This window comes from Suricata suricatta, chromosome 15 (assembly GCF_006229205.1).
Source record: "Suricata suricatta isolate VVHF042 chromosome 15, meerkat_22Aug2017_6uvM2_HiC, whole genome shotgun sequence".
In the NCBI taxonomy this organism is placed as follows: Eukaryota; Metazoa; Chordata; class Mammalia; order Carnivora; family Herpestidae; genus Suricata; species Suricata suricatta.
Window position 1 is genome coordinate 61789133 of NC_043714.1, and position 23694 is coordinate 61812826.

The following is a 23694-nucleotide window of genomic DNA, read 5'->3' on the forward strand; positions in this document are numbered from 1 at the left end:
TCGATTTGGTCCTCTTCTATTGGTCAAGCAAGTCCCTAAACAAGAGACTGTCCCTGTTTAAGAGAACAGGAATTAGACTCTACTTCTCAAAAGGAGACGTGCAGAGACTTTGAGATCATCCTAATATACCACACCCAGGTGACATGAATGTACAACAGTTATAAAGGTACCAGAACTCATTAGCCAAGCCCTTACTGATGAATATGCAGATTGCTTCAGATTTGCCACTACTGCAAGTGATACAGCACTCGGTATATACGGCAGCCGTGATTTCACACATGGGCAAATATGTCTGCAATAAATTCCTAGAAGTGAAACTAGTGTGGATTAAAAACATTGGGCTGGCTTGGTTGGTTGAGCATGTGACCCTTGATCTTGGGATCATGAGTTCAAGCTCCACAGTGGGAGAGGGGAGGGGAAATTGGTGTAGATTACAGATTAGGTACTAGAAGTTTTTGAGTATTAATAAACTGACACAATCAAGGCTGAACTTTAGAAAACCCAGTCTGTCTACACTGCTTGGGATGGAGCAGAGTGATGCAGGAATTGTAGACAGAGAGCAGGCTGATTGTGGTCAGACTGTCTGGGGGGCAGATCATAAGGAAGAAGGGCATCTAGCAAGCGACAGGTGAGACAGAGCTCCCAAATGCTATGATTCTTGTTACAAGTGATGGAAGACAGAGGGCAAGGGGGTGATAAACAGCGATAGTGATAACATGCACTGACATGCTCATGACCAGTTTCTTAGCAGAGTTGGGACTTCAGATGCAGCATGTAGGATGAGGAGAACTTTAATAGGCAGCAAGGAAAAGGGAAGACAATCTTACTACCAGCCTTTCATAAGTTAGACACCACAGAGGAAGCTTCTTCTTAAGACAGATAATCCAGCTCAAGCACTTAGGGCTTAGCCAGTACCTGTCACACAGCAAGTGTTCCAAACGATGATGCATTATTCTCAATAATAGCAAGTAATGTCTATTAAAAGCTTAACAAATTGTAACAAGACTTTGGATGACAATTGTCAATGCTCTCATTATTTCTAAAGAAATCTGCATGGAAAGGGAAAAGCTTTGGTTAGGCCATCGATTCTTCAACCATAGGCTCAATCTGAAACAGAGAGAGGTTTTCTCATTCTGTCCTAGACCCTCCCCAACAGCTTCCCTTCCTTCCAAGGGAGGATCGGTGGGAATTGACACTAGCTGGACACAAAATCCCTAGAATCCCATTACTGACCCACCATCACCCTCTCAGCCTACTACTCCTGGAACTCCTCTCCTTGCCATCTTGTGACACTTGGGACACCCGGGAGCTGATGTCCTTTGGGGTGTATTAACAAAAGATACCAGAGCAAATATGGAAAGGGTCTCATCCTAAGTGCTGGAAAGACCTCTGAAGACTCGATCCAATTCTAGGTGGTACACAGTAATGAAAAGAAGTAACATCTAGATAGTATATTAGGATAAGGATCCTTTAGATCTCAGCTTAAAAAGTCACTTCCCATGGGGCGCCTGGATGGCTCATACTGGAAGTCAGTAAAGTGTCAGACTTTGGCTCAGGTCATGATCATACTGTAGTGAGTTTAAGCCACACATCAGACTCCACAATGACAGTGTGAAAGCCTGCTTGGGATCCTCTCTGCCCCTCCTGTGCTCTCTCTCTCTTTCTCTCTCTCAAAATAAATAAACGTTTTTTAAAAAATCACTTCCTCCACAAAGCCTAACAACCCTGAAACTGTGTGAGTGCCCCAATATGTACTCTCCTGTACTCTAAGCAATAATGTCACTATTGTTATTCTTGTGTCCATGTCTCCCTTATATATATATATACTCTTTCTCATAAATGGACTCTTATTTGCATGTCTCTGTGGTAGAGAGACCCCAATGGTTCCCACTTCCGATTGTCCATGCCTTGGTATAATCTCTTGCCCCTTGAATATGGCCAAGGCCTGTGACTTGCTTCTAATCAACAGAAGAGAGAAAGGTAAAGGGCTGTCACCCCCACGGTTGTATTTGCTTACAAAACACTCCATTTCAGCAGACTGGAGCAGGAGACTGCTTGCTGGCTTGATGAAGTCACTAGCCCCCATGGCAAGGAGCTGCAAAAGGCCCCTCGTTACCATGGGCAGCCTCTATGGCCTGCAGATGGAATCTGGCTGATGGCCAATGAGGCCCTCAGTCTTACCATAGTAAGAAAGTAAACTCCTCCAGCAAGCTACATGAGCTTGAAGCAGGTTTTTCCCCCATCAACCTTCCAGATCAGAAGAAACCCAGTGGACACCTTGAATGCCACCTTAAAAGACCCAGAGCCGAGCGGCCAGCTAAGCTGTGTCCACACCCTTGACCCACAGGAAATGTGATATAAAAATGTCTATTTTCAAGGCCTCTAAATGTGTGGTAATTTGTTATACAATAGAAAACAAATACATCCCCCCACTAGACTATCAGCTGCCCTGTGTGGGCAGGAAGCATGTCCCTGGTGTGCCCCCCCATTATACCACCAGTGCCCTGCACTGCGCTTTGCAAATATTTGTTGATTGAATGTGCATCATCCCTATGACACTTATAACCACTCCATAAGAAGGATTATTTTTAGTCGAGTTTTACAAAGACTGAGAGAAGATAAGGGACATATCCAAGATTCACATAGAAAGAGAAGAGATGGGACTTGAATGAGCATCTCCTCACACCAGACCCCAAGCTCATTCTCTCACATCACAGCTGTCTGCACAGTGCAGGCTTTCCATCTCGGCAGTTCCGGTGGAAGCCTACACATATTATTGTCCCGCCCACACTCCCAGCAGACATCACCAATAAATCCCTGTATGCTTTCAGGCTGAGTCCATTGCAAACCTTCTCAACTCAGCATTTCAGTAGCCACGAGCAATTGATCAGAGCTGGCTCAGGAGAGGAAACCTATTTATCATCTGAGTTCTCAGCTCCTAGTTCTAGCCATATCTCCATGCAACTGAATTTGGGATCCATCCCTAGGAATGTGCAGGGAATAATAGGAAAGCAATGAAAGGCTGGGCATAGATAGAGTGATACCTAGGAAAGAAAAGTCAAGAAAAGAGACGGGAGCTAGGGGTGTAGGGAGACAATGTTCCTAGAACTTTCCCTGCAGAGGAAAGCCCTACAACATTTCCAGACTGGAAATTCCACTAATGACACATGCTACAGCTCGGTTCTCTCATGGCTGAATTCTCCAAGTTAGCTGATGCATTCTGCCTTGCACAGAAATTGGATTCAACAACTAGAATCCTTTTTGAATGATTATCACTGCCACGCCATCCCCACTGAAGACTACACCAGGGGTTCAGTGGATTGAACATTTGCCATGGCTGATATTTTTGTTGTTTTGACAATTAAGGGGTTACATTTGCCTGAGGGGTTATCGTTTTGATATTCTAAACATTAATCTCTAGAAAGGAAAGCTAACTGTTCAAACAAAGAATACCTATACTGCCGTAAATGTGATAGAGTCTTGAAGGAAGAAAACCGATTGAGAAGTGAAAAAATAGTCAATAGTCAATGAATTAGTTGCTTGGGTTTGACTTTATTTGTTAATAAATTGATTCAATCCACTTTGTTCTAGGCATTAAATAGACCAGAGTTACCAAAGATATTATGCTGACAATACCACCTCTCCGGCCACGGCAGGCATTACTAATTAATCACATCATTCCTTCCTCCCTGAGTCCCAGCACGGTCTTGGAAACCTTCCCAACATGGAGGTCCAAGGAGCCAATAACAATCTATCATGTTGGACCTCCAGGCAAAACTACTTGCCATCCAAGATTATAGGCACAGCCCCAACTCACAAGTTATCAAACAAACAAACAAAACCAAGAGAGTGAAACTTTAAAATTAAGAACGCAGAAACTGAACTAAGAGTGTCTGGGTTTGAAGTCCATCTCTGCTATCCATTAGCCATTTCATGCCTCAGTTTTGTCACCCATAAGATGGGGATAATAGCAGCATCTACCTCCTTAAGTTACAATGTCAATTACATGAGCTCTAATATGTACAGATCCTGGAAGAGTACCTGGCAAGCTATTCTTATATTTTGATTCCCTTTTTTCCATGGACAAACTCTAGCTCTCCTACTGGACTGTACGTTGTTCAAAGGTAAGCACTATGCTTTTCCTTCTTTGGGTCCCCAACACTTAATACACAAGAGGAGCTGAATCAGACTCTTCTAGCCAGACCGACAGACTCACTGTTCCAACCCTTGTGCCTTGTGCGTTTCTGGTTCTGTCTCTCCCACTGCTTCCCATCCCCTTACCAGCCTCCATCTCTTTAAGGCTCCACTTCATCTTCTTCATCCCTCTACTCTCCCCACCAAACCCACCTGCCAACATTCACCTGATCTCTAGCCATCCTTCAGAGCCTGCCCAGAGCCTGGAGTCCTTAGTCATCTGTTCACCAAATATTTCCAGCTCTCTGCTTTCTGGGCACGTAGTGGAATTTTACTTCCTGCCCTGCCCCCTGTAGTTGGGCGTGACCATACTAAAATGCTGGCCGGTGAGTGGAGAATTTGATTGCTGGTGTGAGACCCTCCCAGTCTCAGATCTGTTCACTCTGCCACAGTGACCAGCAAAGTTCTGACTTGCAGCTGCTCTACCTGTCCTGTCTGGAGTGAACTTAGGGGGAGCCAAGCCACTAGCTGACCCATGATGGACTAATAGCATGAATGAGAAATAAATCTTCAAGTTTTTATGCCACGGAAATTTGTCGATGCTATTTCTGCCACCACCATCTGATTTATTCTGACAGATACATCACCTTAAGGTCAGCACCCTCCTGCAAGCCTTCGCTAGCTGCCCTGACCCACAATAATTTCTTCAAAGGGGCAGGAAAAAAACTCTTACTCATTTTTATCCCCAAATCTAACATATTGTCTTGCACACAGTGAATGCCCAATAAATGACTGTTGTATACATGAGCAGTCAATCTCTGGGCCTCTAGCTTTTCCATCTGTAAAACAGGATAATAAATTTCTTGCTCCTCTTACTTTGCAGGGCTGTTGTGGGGCTAGAATGGAATTATGTGTAAGAAAATGCTTTGTGAACCACAAAATGATGAACTCATCTCAAGCATTATTATTAGATAATAAACTACTGAGGAAAATTCTCAGAATTCATCCATTCATCTTATTCCTGGTACCATTCCAGTGTGATAATTAACTACCCACACACACACATCACTCTTGAAGTTCTGTTGCTGTTCTTAAACTTAGGAATGCTAACAGTGGTCAACATCTATTGAATGGTCAATATACGCCAGGTACTGTGCCAGGTGCTTTTCCTGCCCTTGTCTCTATAATCCTCCAAGAGTCCTAGGAGATGGGCACCACATGCCTATTTTACAGATGGCAAAACTGAGGTTCAAAGGAGCTAAGTCATTGGCCTGAAGTCATGAGCTTGGTCAATAACCCCAAGTATTTGGAGCCTGGGGATAGAAGCTATTAGCCACAGCACTATTCTCTCTCCCAAAGAACGTATGAACTAAACATTCTTCAAACTGGGCAGGAAGGAGCACTGCATGCTCAGGAGTCCCTGATGTGGCCACCAAGCAGACGGCAGTGGCTCTGTGTATGCAAAGGCCCAACACTCCACTCGGTTTCCCAGAGTCACGTGGCTGAGCTGCTGCTGTGTCATAAAATACACACATCCATGCAGTTGAATCCACTCCCAGTTTAGGAAATCAATACATACCAAGGCACGCGCACGCACACACACACACACATATGCACACAAGCGTACCTCTCACTTTAGAAATGTTTATGCCATAAAAAGCATTTAAACCAGTGTCAGCTTTGCGAACATCTGCCCAATGCGGTCACACAGGCCCAGCCCGCAGAGGGCCTGTGCTTGGCATTCAATGCTCTACAGTCACCATCTTGAAGTTCTCAAAGTCCACCCCTGGGTATGTGTTTTGCAAGTGAAGTTGGTTGGGACGACGGAGCTTCAGAGGCCTAGAGCCTTAGCTCCCGCCCAGTCCCAGCTCCTGCCACCTCCCGGCTTCCCAGGGGAGGACTCTCAGCTGCCCACGCCCCCACCCCACGCACTCCAGAAGCCCCCTTCCCTAACCCCACCTGAGTACCCACATGGAGAAGGATGGGGCAGAGTACTGGAAGTCACACACTTAGATCTAACCTCTCTAAGCCTCAGTTTCATCATCTGTAAGACGAACAACACACCACTACCTGCTTCATGGGGTTGTCAGAAGAACGAAATTTGAAAACCCCTGGAAAGTAGTTAGCCCAGTACCTGAGACAGGGAAGAAGCCCAATAAATGGGAGATGTTACATGCTCACCAGGAGCTATGAGACTGGTATCAGGAGACCAGGTGTCAGATAAGAAACTCAGGCCTAAGAAAATGAGGCTCTGCAGCCAGGGGGCCCCCGAAGTGGAAGAATCCAGACGCAAGCCTGCAGCTGCCCACCAGATGCCAAAGCCTGTGTGCCGGACCAGCGTCCCCCGCTGCCTCTAACTCAGGGCAGGACCTGTTCTGATGGCCCGATGTCTCCCTCCAGGCCTACTTCTGGTCCTCAAACCACACAGCGCTCTGAACTTGGGATCCGACAGAACCTTTGTAGCAATCAAAGTCCTGGCCAGGATCAAAATAGCCCTATCAGGTAGTGACCACGACCACCATGTGCACCAACCCCAGGAGACCTCCTGTCTGTCTGACTTCCCTTCCAGAGAGGCTCATACAGGGACACGCCTGAACAGGTCCTTGATGAGCTACTTTGATACATTTTTGGAGCTGATAAGGCTACAACGCACCTGACGCCAATGCCTAACAGTAGGAGGCATCCAGCAAGAAAAACCTAGGAGAGGCTCCACTGAAAGTAAAGGCAAGGGGGGAAAGGTGAAAAAGACAGACCAGGCACTGACTAAATGTTTGAAACCAAGGCTTTTATGCCTTTGAAACGGAATCCAAGGAAATGGCCGCAACGCGTGCAGACAGACGCTGGAGGGCTTTTCTCCCCTGGACTGCTGCACTGTTGAGGCTTCTCCAGTTTCGAGTCTCACAGGTTGGGAGGGCAGCCCCGAAGTCTCCGTGCAGCAGAGTGTGGGTGAGTCAGCCTGCGCGGAGTCCACACCCGTCTCTGACACAAGCGGGAGAGCAGAGGCAGGAGTGGGTGTTTGCTGACAGGCAGCTGCATGGGAATGCTCGCCTTGGCATTTCTCAGTGCTGAATCAGGGGGAAAAGTTGGGCAGAGTGCCACCTGCCTGTGAGGTTCAGCACAGTGGGGAGCGGGGAGGGGGAGGGGGTGGGGGGAGAGACCAGAGCCCAAGGTGCCAGGGCTGTAGGAGCAAAGGCAAAATGACCACCACCTGGAGGCCCAGGGGGGTGCATTCCACTCTCTCCTGTCTGTCCTACCGCAGCCCTAGCTGCGAGGAAATCCCGGGGGAGCTGTGTAATTCTCTCCTGCTCACAAAGAAACTGGGGCCAAGAAAAAGCAAGGGCTGCCCAGCTAACTTGCGGCTAAAATGGAATTCAAACTCAAATCTAACCGAAGCTGGACATTCTCCCGCATCTGACCCACCACTTGGCCCTACCTCTGATACCCCCAGGTTCACCCTGCCCTTGCCCGCTTCTCCTCCAAAGTTTATCAAAAGCCAGACAGACAGGAAATGCAGCAGATGTGGAGAATGGCATTCACCTCTGGCAGAGACCGGGAAGGAGGGGGCGGCCCCCACATGCAGGAGCCTAGGTGTGTTCCGCTACGCCCTGAGTAGGGCGATCCTACACCTGCCAGTCCAGATGAAGAGAGAAAAAGCCGGACCTCCCCATTCCTCCCTGATCGTGTTGTCCAGGGCAGCACTGTCCAATCAAAATATCATCCAAGCTACGTGTCATAACTCTCTAGTTACCAGATTTTTAAAAGGAAAAATAAGGAGGTGAAACTAATTAACAGTATGTTTTATGTACTCAAATCTAACCAAAATAGTACTATTTCAAGCTGCAATCAACATAAAAAATTACTGAGATACTGTGTGTCCTTTATTTTTTTTTGTACTACGTCTTCGAAATCCGATATGCACTGTATACTGACTCTACACCTCAGCTGGGACTGGCCCACAAGAGCCATGGCTGCCATGTTGGATGGTGTAGATCCACACGACAGGAAAATACCCAAATGAACACAACCTCACACTTCATGATGGAGGGTTTTTTAACTGCCATACAGAAAGGCTGGTTTTTTTAATGCATATTTCTATGAATTTTAACACACATATAGATTCATGTAACCATCACCATAGTCAGGATACAGAGCAGTTCCATCCCCACCAAAGAATTCCTTGGTACTATCTCTTCCTTCCATCCTCCATCCATGCCAAACTTTCCATCCTCCCCCCAAGTCCTGGGACATATGGGATCATACAGTAGGCAACCTTTTGAGACGGGCTTTGTTCACTCAGCATGATCCCTCCAAGATTCATCCAAGGTCGCTGTGTGCCTCGATGCTTCATTCCTCTTTACTACTGAGTTTTAGCACACTGTACGTATATACCACAGTCTTGTGTATGCATTCAGCTGCTGACAGACATTGGGATTGTTTCCAGTTTGGGATGATTGTGATCAGAGCTGCTGTGAATATGTGCACAAGATTTGTGTAAACATAAGTTTTCATTTTATTTCTCAGGAGCAGGATTACTGGGCCACATGGTAAGTGTATGTTTAACTTTATAAGAAACCACCAAATTGTCTTCCAGAGTAGTTGAACCGTGTCTTACTCCCATCAGCAATGTGGGAGAGTTCCAGTTTGCTCAGCATCCTTTTCTGCACTTGATATCGTCTGTATTTTTATTTTAGCCATTATGATGCATATGTGGCTGTATCTCATTATGGCTTTAATTTGCTTTTCCCTCATGCTTAATAATGTGGACATCTTTTAATGTGCCTCTGTGCCCCCCATATGCCCTCTTTGGTAATATATCTGTTCACGTCTTTTACCCATTTTTAAATTAGGTTGTGTGTTTTTCAGGTTTTATATATTCTAAACACAAGACCTTTGCTGAATATGTGATTTGTATAATATTTTTTCCCAGTCCCTAGGTTGTCATTTTATTCTTTTAACACTGTCTTTCACAGAGAAGAAGTTTTTTTTAATTTTGATAATGTTCAATTTGTCAGTTTGTTCTTTTAGGGACTTTGCTTTTGTTATCAAGAACTGTTTGCTAACCCCAGGTCATGGAGACATTCTCATATTAAGTCTCTGAACAACAAGCCATGTGTTTCACACACAAGGGGTTGTAACTCCTTAAAGAAATTCAGCTGTGTGTTTTGGTTGTGAAGATCTACCTTGTCATGTGGATTCATTCATCCACTCCACAGATATTCAGTAGGTGGAAAGTCATCACTAGTAAAGCAGAGATGATTAAAATTTGGCTCAGGATAGTAGCTGCCATTAGTTGAAGGTCTAGGGCCAAAGGCCATATCAATATCCTCTGAACCTCCAATCTGGCATTACTATCCTCATTTTATAAGAGAAGAAACTGAAGCTTATAAAAGATAAGTATTTTCCAGTAATACAGGCAAGCAGCTGTAGACTTGAGATCAGCTGATTCCAAAGCCCTCAGGTATGGGAGGGTTGTTTGGTTTTTAGCAACAGAAGGGGTAAATAATAACAATAATTAATAATAATAAAGAAGTAATCCACAGGTATTTCACAGAACCAACCCAATGATTCAAGAATCAAATCTTGGAAGGGAAAATAAATTAAGGGAGCTCAAAGATCTAGGTAGCAGGAAGCATATATATGTTAATGTTCAGACATCTTCTTTGAATGAAGCCTCTTGAACTATTTTCAGCCTTTTTGTGTGTCCTTTCTAGATTGAAGTTCCCTGGAACAATCATCTAACGGACCCGTCATAGGTCATGAGAACATCTTTTGACCAAGAAATGATGCAACACTTTGCCTGATGGTCCTACCACAACTATATCCAGTTGGGGGCATAGTCCCCTTTCCTTGTTGAGATGAATACGGAGGTGCAATTCCTACAGAAAAAGGGAAGAATAGATCCTGAGAAGACAAAAACCACAGAGGCTCACCGTGGCAGTGCCTTCAAAATTTTTGAACATGATCCATGTTGAGAAATATATTTCACCAGCACGTGAGTAAATTCACACACAACTGAATGGAGATTTTCATGTAACAGTATGCACCCTGGCAATGCGTAGCATACTTTACTATGTCACATTTGTTTCCTTTCATTTTTTAAAAATGGATGCCGCAGGGAGCCATGGTGGCTCAGTTGGCTGAGAGTCCGACTCCTGATTTCAGGTCAGGTCATGCGCTCACAGTTCATGGGATTGGGCCCCATATCAGGCTCTGTGCTGGCAGCATGGAATCTACTTAGGGTTCTCTCTCTCCTTCTCTCTCTCTCTTTCTGCCCCTCTCCCACTAACACTTTCTCCCTCTCTCTCTCTCTCTCTCTCTCTCTCTCTCTCTCTGTCTCTCTCTCTTTCTCAAAATAAGTAAATAAAAATGGACATTGCAACCCCCTCATGGGTCACAACCTGCAGATTGGAAAGCATTGTACTTCCCATGATTTCCTTCCCCTCTCCATCCATGAAGATTCCAAAAGGGAAGTGAGACAGGGAAGGAAGGAAAGCCAGCAAAGGGTTCACAATGAGGGGGTTGTCACTGTGGCCCAGTGCAGAACACGCCTGGGGACTGTCCCACCACAGCAGAAAAGCTGGGGTGTTCATCCACCAACTGACATTCCTCCATGATGGCAGCCAAGCCATTAATTTCCCAACACATCCAGCGCCCTACCACATGAGGGCCAAGCTCCCATAGCCAGAGAACACCCCCAAGCAGAGCGATGCAGGAAGCTTTGGACTGTATGGGAATTGTCTTTAGATGACCTCTGGGTCGGTCAAGAGTATACAGTTTGACACCCTCCTGCAAGATGTCACTGGGGAAGAAAGACGAACTCAGAAAGCCATTTTCAGTCATGAACACCTGCCTCCCTTCCCAGGCCACACAACACAGTCAGGCACATCCTGATCAGGATGCGATCCCCTGACTTCTAAATTCGCCACCTTCATCCTGGCCTACCGGCCTGGTTCCCTGCCCCAACATTGCTGAATATAGACAGGAAATCTGCCCAACCTGCTCACCAGCCTACCTGGCCCCACCGATCCTCAGCCAAGGTCCCAGAGAATGTCTCGATTTCAGCCAATCACCTCTGCCACAACATTCCAGTACTTCTTTACCCACCCTCTCCCCCCCCACAGTGCCAGAGGAGAATATGGCCCTACTCCTGTCAAGATGCCAATGAAAACAAATACCCTGGACTCAGGAAAGGATCCAGCACACAAACCTTGATTAATCATCTGCCATTCGTCAGATGAGAACACAGAAGACAAACTGACTTTTGGAGCCGGGTCCAGTGGGATGGGAACCAGAGCAGCACTCGGTACAGAGAGCAAACTCTTAATCAGCCATGCCTGAGGGCAGCGGGTCTTACCCCAGGCTGACCAGTCAGTCACTTGAGAAGCTTCCAAAACATGCGGATTCCCACTAGGAGCTGGGGTGGATCCCAGGCAGCCGTAAGTTTTCTCAAGTCGCCGGATTGTAATACACAGGAAGTCTACGTGGGACAAGAAGGAAGAAATAATATTTTGGGGGGTGGTTTTCTTTTTGAGCTAACCTTTGTATCTTATCAAAATTCTCTCGGTAATGCTACAGTAGTCTCCCTTTCCACGAGGGATATGTTCCAAGATGCCCAGCAGATGCGTGAAACTACAGTTAGTACCAAACTCTACATGTATGATGTTTTTTCTATACCTACATAGCCATGATAGAGTTTAATTTATAAATTAGGCACAGCAGGAGATTAAGAACAATAATATAATAGAACAACTATAGCAATATACTGTAATAAAAGTTATATAAATGTGCTCTCTCTCTCTCTCTTTCTCTCTCTCAAAACACCTTATTGTCCTGTTCTCACCTTTCTTGTGATGATGTGAGATGATGAAATGCCAGTGGGAGGAGATGACGTAAGGGAGATGAATAACGTGGGCATTTCGATGTAGTGTTCGGCTGTTTTTGACTTTCTGATTCTCCGTCAGAAGGAGGATCACTCATTTCCAAACTGCTATTGACTGCAGGTAACTGAAACAGCAGAAAACAAACCAAGGATAAGAAGGAATGACTATATACATTATGTATTACTATACCCATCTCAAAGGTGAGAAGACTGAGGCCGAGGGCAATCAAATAACTCACCCAGGTCCCCATTTTTATAAGCGAAAAGACTGGGTCCAAAGGCCATGACTCCTTCTACCGCACCGTGCTATCCCCCAAGTAAAATGTTAACAAGATTAATGATGAAAGGAAGGGAGCAGAAAAACATCTGAGAACCAGAGTATTACTGGATAAGTCAAGACCGGCCCAGGCGGGGCATGTGGGGAGGGCTCTGGGAGCAGGGAGAAGCCCAAGATACCTGCTTCAGGAAAAGTGAGGCAAAGCCGCCAAAGGGTAGGTCAAGTACCAGCTAGCCCTGCCCGGGCCCAGTGTCCCCTGACAGGTCTCCTAGGACCTGAACTGTGGTGTCGAGCGCTCAGCCCACCAGCCCATGTGAATCTTCTCCCGCTTGTCCCCGGTCTCCAGGCTGACTACCTTCAGCTGCGAGGAAAAGCCCACAATGCAACAGCCAGCCTTTCCTCATTTCTGCCCTTGATTTCTCTATTCTCTGTGACTGCCTGGCTCTCCAGGCTTGGAGGCCCATCTGGTCGAAGGGACGTCCTGCTGTTTACAGCCTCCTCTGGGGGCTGCTCAAAGCAAGGGAAACCCTATCTGTCTCTACTCCCCTATGTCTGCTCCATGAAATGGAATTTTATTTAAGCACCACATCTGGGGGAGGAAAAGGAGCCTCAGTCTGCTCTTTCTTGATCATATGTTTCAGCAACAAGATGCCCAATAAATTAAGGCAATCCTCAAAAGGAAAACTTCAAAACCAAGATCTCCCAAGCACGCTGTGCTTCCAAAGTCCAAGAGCATCATCCAGAAAATCCTGGAAAACTGTAGGGCAAAAGGGCATCATGTCATAGAAGAGGGGGCTGAAAGCCCACAAGGGTCTGGAACCTGGTGCTTTGACCTCTCTTCTCCAGATGGTGTTTTACTGGCAGCGACTGAGGCACTGAAAGTGGCATCCCTTGAGCCAACCATGGTCCATGTTGAAGAATATGTTTCACCAACATGTGAGCACATACACTCATGACTGAAATGTGTGTGCAGAGAGTAGAGCTGGTGCCAGGAAAAATAGTGGATGAAAACCATACAGGCTCAGCCCCAACTGTGAAGAAAACAAAGTGATCTTCACTATTTACCAACCCATCCCTCCCAAGTCGACTAATTGGAGGGGGCCACCATACGACACAACTCCAGGAGGCATACCTCACACTGTACTGCTAATCTGCATTTTAGAAAGGCAAAAGAGTAAGAGCTGAAATATTAGCTATTATTTTTTTGCTCTGCATTAACAGCAGGAACTGAGGCATTAATTGATAATGACAGGATTCATTAAAAAAAAAATAGTAACTTAAGAACAACCGCAGGACACTTGGCATTCAAGATTCAAAAGAACAAATCTATAAAAGCAAGTTAATCATAAAGATGCCTGAAAGGACATTCAGAAGGTGCGAACTTACGTACACACAGGTGTTGGCCATGGTAGGCACTGTTCTTAGGGCTTTGTGTACGTAGAGTCTCACAACTATGTGATGTGGTTACCATTATTATCACCCATTTTACAGATGGGGAAACAGAGGTGTACAGCTATCCACTTGCAAATTACATAGCCAGGAAGTGGCCAGGTGTGATTCAAAGGCTCCCAAGACTGTGTGCTTGACTATTCACAATGTCACCCTTTTGCAGGAGCTGGCTAATCAGTGTTACTTGCTATCAAGAGCTGGAGGCACTGGACTTCTATTGCTTTTGAGTCCCTGCAGGTAAGGAGCATGAAGTTGGCAGTGAGGAAGTGATCCTGCTCCCTGCTATAGGGAGGACACAGCCATGGCTCTGCTCCAGGAAATCTGGGAAGGAAAGAGGATGTCATTAGCAGGGGGGCTCAGGTCTGACGAGAGTCTCCGCATCCCCAAATATCCACACAGGAGCCTCTGGGAATCCTCCCTTGTCCCCAAGCCCAACCTTCTTCAGGGTGAGGAGTGAAAAGAAGGGAGAAAATGCTTTAGCTCCTCCCTTGGAAGCCCAACAGAGCAATAATTTAGGGTAACTTGAGATCCCCTCCACTTCTGAAGCCAAGAGAGAGAAAGGAGATACTTTTTTTTAAAGAGGAAATTATTTTTTTAAGTTTATTTATTTTGAGAGAGAGAGCCCATGCACATGCACACACGCGTGTGTGCAAGCAATCAGGGGAGGAGCAGAAAGAGGGAGAGAGAAATCCCAAGCAAGGTTCCATGGTGTCAGCACAGAGCTCGACACGGGCCTCTATCCCATGAACCGTGAGATCACAATCTGAGCTGAAACCAAGAGTCAGTTGCTCAACCATCTGAGCCACCCAAATGAGATACTTTTTAATTCATTGTTCTCTGCTCCCTTGAGCAATTTATTTAAAGACTCCCAGCCTCAGTTTTTTCATCTCTGCCCTAGAGTTCCTGCCTGCCATACCTACAGTAATTAACTTGAGTTGGCTGCTAAAAGGGCTTAACACAACACTTACCACCGCTAAAAGATCAAGTGAACCAATGAGTGACCGTTTTCTTCAGCTCCTTTGGGAAAAAAGAGCACAGTTAAATTCGTACCCAATACTCATAATTTTTCTTTCCCAGCAGACCCCTGATTTGATGCAGGGCTTCAATATGCCCAAATAAGAGAATCACCATCCCAGGTTCCTTTGTGAGTAGGGGCGGCCATATTTCAGTTCTGGCAAATGAGATGTAAGGAGATGACTATTTGTGGGTAGGGGACTTCAAGGACATTAGTTATATCCCAAAAAACAGGGGGAAGAAACTCAGCTAGCATTTCCCTCTACCATTCCCTCTTCTTTCTTCTGAAGGTACACAAGCCAACTTTCCACCATCAGGACAGAAACCACAGCCTGGTGGCACCTGGATGGCTCAGTCGGTTAAGCCTCCAACTCTTGCTTTCAACTCAGGTCAAGATCTCATGGTCTCTGAGAACTGAGCCCTATATCAGGCTCTGTGCTGACCTGCTTGGGATTCTCTCTCTCCCTCTCTCTCTCTCTCTCTCTCTCTCTCTCTCTCTCTCTCTCTTCCCCGCCCAGCTCACAGTCTCACTCTCTCTCTCAAAATAAATAAATAAACTTTAAAAAGAAAAAAAAATCACGGGCTGATCGCAGAAACAGAGGAGCCTGGGTCCTAAATAACATCTCAGTTCTTGACTCCCTTGCCTCTTGGTTTGCCATGTTAGAAAAATAAACTCCTATCAGGTTTTCCATTATTTGTAGCTAAACACATTTCTAACTGATTTTTACCAATTTCAGTTTGATGTATTGAAACAAATAAAATACAGAGATGCTGGTATGTTTGCTCAAGGTCACATCATAAATTGATTGATGGCAAATGCAGGCCTGATGAGTATCTTGAGTCTTAAATTCCCACTCCAAATATTCTCCTAATAGACTACATGCCCATGAAAATCATATTTATGGCAAGAATCAGAATGAGCTGTTAAAAAATATTTATATGGAGGGCAGTTGTGCCCATGTATAAGAAACTCCCATCGGGGCCCCTGGATGGCTCAGTTGGTTAAGGGTCAGACTGTTGATCTCAGCTCAGGTATGATCTCATGGTTCATAGGTTCCAGCCCCATGTCAGATTCCTGGGATTCTATGTCTCCCTCTCTCTGCCCCTCCCTCACTCTCTCTCACTCTCCCAAAATAAAATAAATAAGTAAACTTTAAAAAAAGAAAAAAAAGAATTCCTATCTAGAAATTTAAGTAACCAAACTTATTTTTGAAGACCATGGATTTCATTTAATCTGTGCAAGTGGCCTTTGCAGTGTTGGGGGAGATCAGACAAGGACCTGAACACCTCCAGAGCCTGACTTCACCCCTCAGTAAACACAAGGAAGCACCTTTGCACACCACACCGTGAAGTCAAACCCAAAAGAGCCATCCTCCCTAAAATCCATCCTAGAGAAGATACTGAATTTGCAAAAGCAATGCTTTTGAACCACTAATAAATATTTTATAAGCCGATCACTTAGGAAGTCAGGGCTGAAAAGCACTCTCATATAAATATACTCTTTGCATGGCAAAATTGTCTGAGCTTAAGGATATCATCTGCGTTAGATTGCTGTAATTTAATGAAAACTGCTGGACTCGAAAAAACACAATTAATAAAAGCATATTCAAATGTTCTTGCTGAGAATATGTAACTGCGACAAAGCTGCAGGGTGTGAGTTTGGTCAGAATCTCTGGAATTTCAGGATCCCTGGGAGAGGGAAGGCTATTCCTTTCCTTGGGATAAGCCATGTCCTTGGAACTGTCCAGGTGGATGTAGGTAGCAGTGCTTAGAACTAACATCCGCTGTGAAGCAGTAGACACCAAGCAAGATGGCTTCGTAGCGATTCTCCCAGTGGCCTTGGCCGTGCTCATGTCCTTGTTCCCCTGGACAGATACAGGTTGTCCAGTCTGAAAACAATGCCACCCAAGCTGGGCCAGATTCTCTCTCGTGGGAAGTCAAGACATAAACAAGAAGTCCTAGTGATGGGAAGTTTTTACACCCAACCCACCTGGCTGTCAGCAAATGAGAAAGTGAGCCCACCAAATGCTGCCGCTCCGTCCCAGGGGCTTGTCTAGTTCTTGCCCTTCCCAGGACGGGCTGATTCCATGAGCTCTCCCAGCACTTTTCCTGGAAATATTTCACTTTAAACTTGAGCTACACAGAATCAGTGTCCATTGCTTAAAGAAAAAGTGTCTTCGTGAATACACTTGACATTATTATGCACTTATTTGTAGGGTCACAGAGTCAGAGAGACTAGCTCCTTCCCACATCCAAACAGAAATAAAGCGGTCTTAGACTTGGGCAAATAGGAGGTAACAAGGCAGGGTGACTGGGCCAGTTAACTCAGTCAGTTAAGTGTCTGACTCTTGATCTTGACTCAGGTCATGCTCTCACGGTTGGTGGGTTCAAGCCCCACGTTGGGCCCTGTGCTGACAGCATGGAGCCTGCTTGGGATTCTGTCTCCCTCTCTTTGCCCCTCCCCCCCTTCTCTCAAAATAAATAAATAGACTTTTAAAACAAGAAAGTCAGGGAATCTCTACCTTAGTGTCTCTAGGAGTAGTTTCCAAATCCGCCCTCATACAGTATGCAGAACTCTGCTTTCCCATGCCCCTCCTCCTCCCTGGTGTGGTGCCCATGATGTGGCAAGTGGTTCATGGTGTGGGCTTTAGAGCTGGAGACCTGGCACTGCCGCTGTGGGACTTAGACTATTGTTGGACCTCTCCATGCCTCAGTTTCCCCCTCTAGAAAGAGGGGAAGACACCATAGCACTTACCGCATGGGGCTGTCATGAGGACTGAGTTAACCCAGATGAGTGCTCAGAAAAGCACCCCATCCCTAACCCCTCCAAATTTCTCCTCCTGGGTTCCATCACAGCAGCCTATCTTTCAGAAACACACTCTCCTTCCCACCTAGAAGTCTTAGGGAGCTTTTGCACATACTGTTCTTCCCACCTGGGAATCACTCCACCAAGACCTGTTCCCAGACCTGCTCCCCATTCAAAGTGGGCCTGGTTCTCCACCCTTCCCTGTATCTACACTCACTGTGTGCTCTGTGATTTCATAGCTCTTCCCTTCAGGAGTCTGTATTCCCTGTCCCTTGATCCTAGGCTCGCTTTGGCTAATAGAAGGCAGTAGACGTGACCTTATACCAGTTTTGAGACTGGGCCTCAAGAGACCTTGCATGTCTCCACACTCCCTCTCAGAGCCCTGCCCGGCCACAAGCCCAGGCTGGCCGACTAGATGATGAGACACACATGCAGCGCTCTCCACCATTACCCCAGCCTGCACGCAACCGATCCCCTTAAGTGGAGGCACCTCGCTGACCAGCATCTGACCCTAGATGCATGATGCTCTCCCTGGACCCGCTGTGCCGGAGTCCAGCTCCTGCAGGTCCAGGGTTCCCCTGAAGGAGGACGGTGTAGGCCAAAGAGAGTGAAAGAGCCTTGTGTTTTGTTCTGATCCCCAGACGGGCACCCCTGCCCACCTGGCAGGCATCTCTACCATTCTGGCAGGCATCTCTGCCCTGTCTGGCTCTCAAGCTTTATTTATGGCAAAAGATACAAGAACCAGAAAGAGCAGTAAGTGATTTCTCATAGATATATTTTACAATTTTCTAGAACATGGGTTCTGCAGAAGTTACAATTCTAATTGTCATAAAAAACTTAGCTACAGGCACTTATGGTGTCATAGGTATTTTTACAAAACCTCAGGTCTAGCTTTAAAGAAACGACCTTTAACCAAGGGGCAAACAGCATTGTTTAGTAAAGGTCAGTTTTTTATGAGTAAGGGACATTAGGCCGTTTATAACTCTAAGAGAAAGTTCCCAGAAAAACAGGTTCTCAGGAGACCTAATGCCTGCTCTCATAGTCCCAAAGATGATTGATATATTTTATTGCAGTAGTGACTTTCATAAAGGCGTTCAGGCCCAGAAGGTAGTCAGTTATCAGTTAATTGCTTATATATGAAAATTATATGTTGCATTAGGGTGTATCTAGTTTACTCATCTTTTCCCTGACCAGGTGCACTCACGCCTTAGGGACAGGGCAGGGGGAAATGCCGCTCCTGACACTAATCAACAAAGCACTCTGAGGTTTGGTGCCCAGGCAGAAATGAAAAGTTTCAAGAGGGTAGATTTTCATGCAAAGTTGCCATACCCTCTCCAGGAATTTTCACTCTACCGGTAAGTTCAAATAGCTCCCAATACCGCTGAGAACAGAAGAGCTATCCAGGGCAACCCAGCCCAAATTGTCAACTCACCACACTGAAAACTAAATGAGGGTTTGCTGTCTCAAAGCATTAAACTTGGGGGTGGTTTGCTACGTTGTAAACGCTTACTGATACACACCCTCTTTAAGTCTCGACTTCTTCAATGATACAATTGAAATAAGGAATAGTAAAATAAGCTCCTCCTAAAATAAGTGTGATGATTATGTGAGGTAATGCTTGTAAGGTGCCTTTGTTACATTACCCAACTTTTAACTACAACGGTGCTGATACTGGATTCTTTGCCTCTTGTCTATAAATGGGGAAATAAAGATATCTAATGAATATCTAATGTGAGGAATTGAGAAAATACGTGTCATGTGCTCAGCACCGTCTTGGACACAGATCAGCAATAAATGGTTATTATCGGCTTGTTACCTATTATGGCAGAGGATTGGTTCATTCATTCTGTTCCCTGGCCGGTGGACACAATCCACCACCACCATCCCCTACTTTACCCCTAGCTTCTCGCCTTGATGATTAGAGGTGGCCTCCCATCCTCCAGTCTCACATTGAGGCACCCACCCCCACCCCCACCCCCGCCGCCCCTGCCGGCATTGCCCCCCGTTGTCGCAGGAGGAGGCATCAGAACCCCGGGGCAGGAAGGAGATCACCTTTAGTCTCTGGGACTCTTTGAACTTCGGCCCCGTGCGGACCTTTGCCACTAGGGGCAGCCTCCCTCCCCAGCCACACAGAAAGCTGGGGTCAGCCAGTGGCTCCTTTCCGATTTTCTGATCCGCCACCCACCTTGTCTCTGGGCCCCTGCGGGTCCCACTGCCTTGGGGCCACACCCGCACTCTGATCATGCACCTGTCCACAGACCATCTCTGCTGACTGGGGAGCGACCCCACCCCCAGCCAGCCTGCAGAGACGCTGGTGGGGCTACTTCCCCAGCTCCGGGCAACCTCTCAACCTACGTGAGTGGTTTCATAATTCATGTCTGCCCATCAGCGGACAGATTTAGCCTGCTGCCTGCTGAGTCTGGAAATACTGAATATTAAAATATCCCAGCTCACCCTTCTGACGCCCTCGCCTCTCTGAGCTTCGCATGCAGTTGGTTGCAGAGACACACGTCAATTTGTCATTAAGTAGATTTTGAGTACTCACATGTGTAACTTTCATTGAAACAGGGGAAAGAATATTCAGGGCCCTGAATTCAGGGGCCTGACCTTGGAGAAGTCCTAGTGCTCTCACTTCAGAGCTAGTATATTTTCTAGTGCCCCACATTGCTGCCCAAACTCCCTGGCCTGTTTTGTAGCAGTATGCAATGAAGGCATGCAGGAATCCTAAAGGATTTTACTGAGCTAAAAGTAAAGCAAAGGACCTCTCCATCCACCCAGAACAGCAACAGAGAGGCTCCCAGACATTAAAACTGACCATTATTCGAGGATTGAGAAAGCAGAATCTTTCATATTTGGCAAAGAGTGGTGAGTGTGTGTGTGTGTGTGTGTGTGTGTGTGTGTGTGTAATGTCACACCACCTACCAAGACTCTAGCCAACTTCCCTCATGCACATCAAAGACTACCAAGTATTTCCTACCTTCAATGTTGAATTTTAAAAACTTTTACTAAAAGAATTTCTAGGCTAATGTGCACAACTTTGCTATAATATCCAGTATTGGGTGGATTGCCTACTATTGCAAAAGTAGGTTTAGGATTTCAGGGAAAGGGGGTGGGAATTCCCCACAGATTGAAAATAGAGGAAGGAGTTTCTCCTTCTCTCCTGGCAGGTTTCATTCTTTCCTCTGGGAGGGATTTGGTGAGCCCCTAAAGCAGGCTCCGGGGACTGAGGGAACACAGGAGCCAATGCTACCTCTTAGAGCTCTGATCTAATTAAAAGGACAAGGCTTCTGTGGAAGGAATGACAGATAAAGTCTGGCAACACAGCATGCGCAATAACTTAGCATGAGAACTATAGTGGGCAACAGAGAACAGGTCTCCACAGAGGAAATCTGAATTTCTCCATAACATATTCAGCAAGAAAGTAGTTGAGGCCAGGCAAACCTGGATTCAAGCCCTGATCCTGCCAGTCACTGTAGGACTTTGGACCGTGTACTGATTCCCTCTTGAGCCTCAGTTTCTTCACCCATAAAATGGGTATAATGATACCCGCTTCAGAGGCTTGTCATAAGGGTTCACATAGACCTTCCTTTAGGGTATTTTTCCTCCAATGCTTCAGTAGGGACTTTGCCTGATTTAATCACAGCCGATGGATAAATTGCTGATTGGATCAGTAAACGAAGCATGAAGACTAATAGTAAGCAGGTGGGCTTTGCCCAATGCCTCTCCCCTCACTGAAGGAGGTCACAGTACTCTCTTTTCAGAGGTGCTCAGCCAGGAGCCCAGGAATATCCATTGTATTAGTTTGCCATTGCTGCTATTACCACGAGTGTGGTTGCTCAAATCAACACAAGTTTATTAGCTTACAGTTCTAGCCATCGAAAGTCCAAACTGAGTCTCAGTGAACTCAAAATCAAAGTATTGGCAGGGCAGCATTCTTTCTAGAGGCTCTGGGGGAGAATCCATTTCCTTGCCTTCTTAAGCTTCTGGAGCATTCCTTGGCTCATGGTCCTTTCTGTCTTCAGAACCAGCAGCAACTGGCATCATCTTTCTCATGCTAACATTTCTAGTTCTCTCCTGCCTCCCTTTTCCAATTAAGGACTTGGACGGCACTGGACCTACTGGATAATCCAAGATAATAATCCTATCTCAGGGTAAATAGATTAGCAACCTTAATTCCATGTGCCTCAATTGCCCTTTGCCACGTGATCTGACATATTCATGAATTCTGGGGGCCTGGGAGGTAGACATCCAGGGGATCCGTTGTTCTGCCTATGACACCTAAAGGTGTTCCGGAGACAAGGTGGAGCCTGGATGAGCAGAGAGGAGCTGGTCCACTTCCCACCAGTGGTGGTGACTGAGCAGCCCTGTGGGGACTGGAAGGGTGCTGCTCAGGGGGTCAGGAGGTATGAGGCCTGGCCTGACCTGGCTGCTCACTGCTGGAAACTTTGGGCAGTTTACCCTTTTCTAGGTGTGAGCTCCTCATCTGTAAAACAAATTACCCCTGCCTGCTGCCCCTCGATCACAAGTAGAAGGCTTGGATGTAATTCTTCACTGAAAGCCTCCGATGGACCAGGCAGTGTGGAGGACCCTCAGGTAGAGGATGCCACCCCCGCCTCCAGGGAGCTCACACGCCACGGGGTCAGGCTTGGCCAATGTTCACTATTCTCTCCACACGTCTCCGATTTGCCTACAAATCATAGTTCCCTTGTCATCAGGAACTCTGAGATAGACACCCATACCCAAAAGATAAAAATAATTGTATTCAAATATTTAATTCAAATTTTCCTCTAATTTGCCTTCATTGTCAAATATTTTCATATTAATAAAGAGTCTTTAAATGCTTCCAAACCCATTTTATGAAGCCAGAATTACCCTGATACCAAAACCAGACAGGCACACAACAAACAATCAATCAGTAAATAAATAAATAAACAAATAAATAAATAAATAAAAATACAACCCAATATCCTTGATAAACAAATTCAAAAATCTTCAATAAAATATTAGCAAACTCTATTTAATACTTTAGAAGAATCATACCTCTGATCGTGGGATTTATGTCAAGGATGCAAGAGTGTCTTGACATCCACAAATCAATCAATGTGATACACCACATTAACAAAATGAAGGATAACATTTATGAGCATCTCAATTGATACAAAAAAAGCATTTGATAAAAGTCAACATCCATTTATGATTAAAAAAGCTCCCAGCTAAGTGGGTATAAAGGGAACATCCCTCACCATATAAAGGCCATGCATGCCAAGCCCACAACAACCATCATGCTCAACAGTGAAAAGCTAAAAGCTTTCCCTAAGATCAGGAACAAGACAAGGAGGACTAATCTCACCACTTCTATTCAACATAGTTTTGGAAATCCTATTCAGACCATTTTGGTAAGCAAAAGAAATAAAAGATATCCAAATTGGAAAGGAAGAAATAAAACTGTCACTATTTGCAGATGACATGATTTAATGTATAGAAAATCCTAAAGAACACACACACACACACACACACACACACACACACACACACAAATGCCTTTTAGAACTGATACATGAATTCAGTAACACTGCAGGGTACAAAATCAATATACAAAAATCAGTTGCATTTCTATACACTAAGAACAAATGATCAGAAAGATAAGTTAAGAAAACAGTCCCATTTACAATTACACCCAAAAAAATACCCACGAATAAATTTAATCAAGGAGGTAAAAGATTTGTATACTGAAAATTATACAACATTGATGAAAGAAATTGGAAATGACACAAAGAAATGGAAAGATATTCCATGCTCACGGACTGGAAGAATTAATCCTGTTTAAAAGTACATGTTACCCAAAGCAATCTACAGATTCAATGCAATCCTTATCAATATTCCAATAGTACTTTTCACAGAAATTTTTTTTAAATCCTAAAATTTGTATGGAACTACAAAAGACCTTAAATAGTCAAAACAGTCCTAAGAAAGAATAACAAAGCTGGAGGCATCAGGCTCCCTGATTTCAAACTATATTGCAAAGCTATCATAATCAAAACTGTATGGTATTGGTATAGAAACATACACATTAGTCAATGGAATAGAATAGCAAGCCCAGAAATAAACCCACACCTACATAGTCAATTAATTTAT

At 45.3% G+C, this 23694-nt stretch overlaps 1 long non-coding RNA gene across 1 annotated transcript in view; it reads left to right on the plus strand.

Annotated features, from left to right (window-relative positions):
• Positions 1 to 11385: 11385 nt before the first annotated feature.
• Positions 11386 to 23694, plus strand: part of LOC115279299 — a 22960-nt gene continuing 10651 nt past the window's right edge. Inside the window, exons 1-2 of the long non-coding RNA XR_003903348.1 lie at positions 11386 to 11570; positions 13903 to 13976. This is a non-coding gene — a long non-coding RNA (uncharacterized LOC115279299). The remainder of the gene's footprint in view (positions 11571 to 13902; positions 13977 to 23694) is intronic.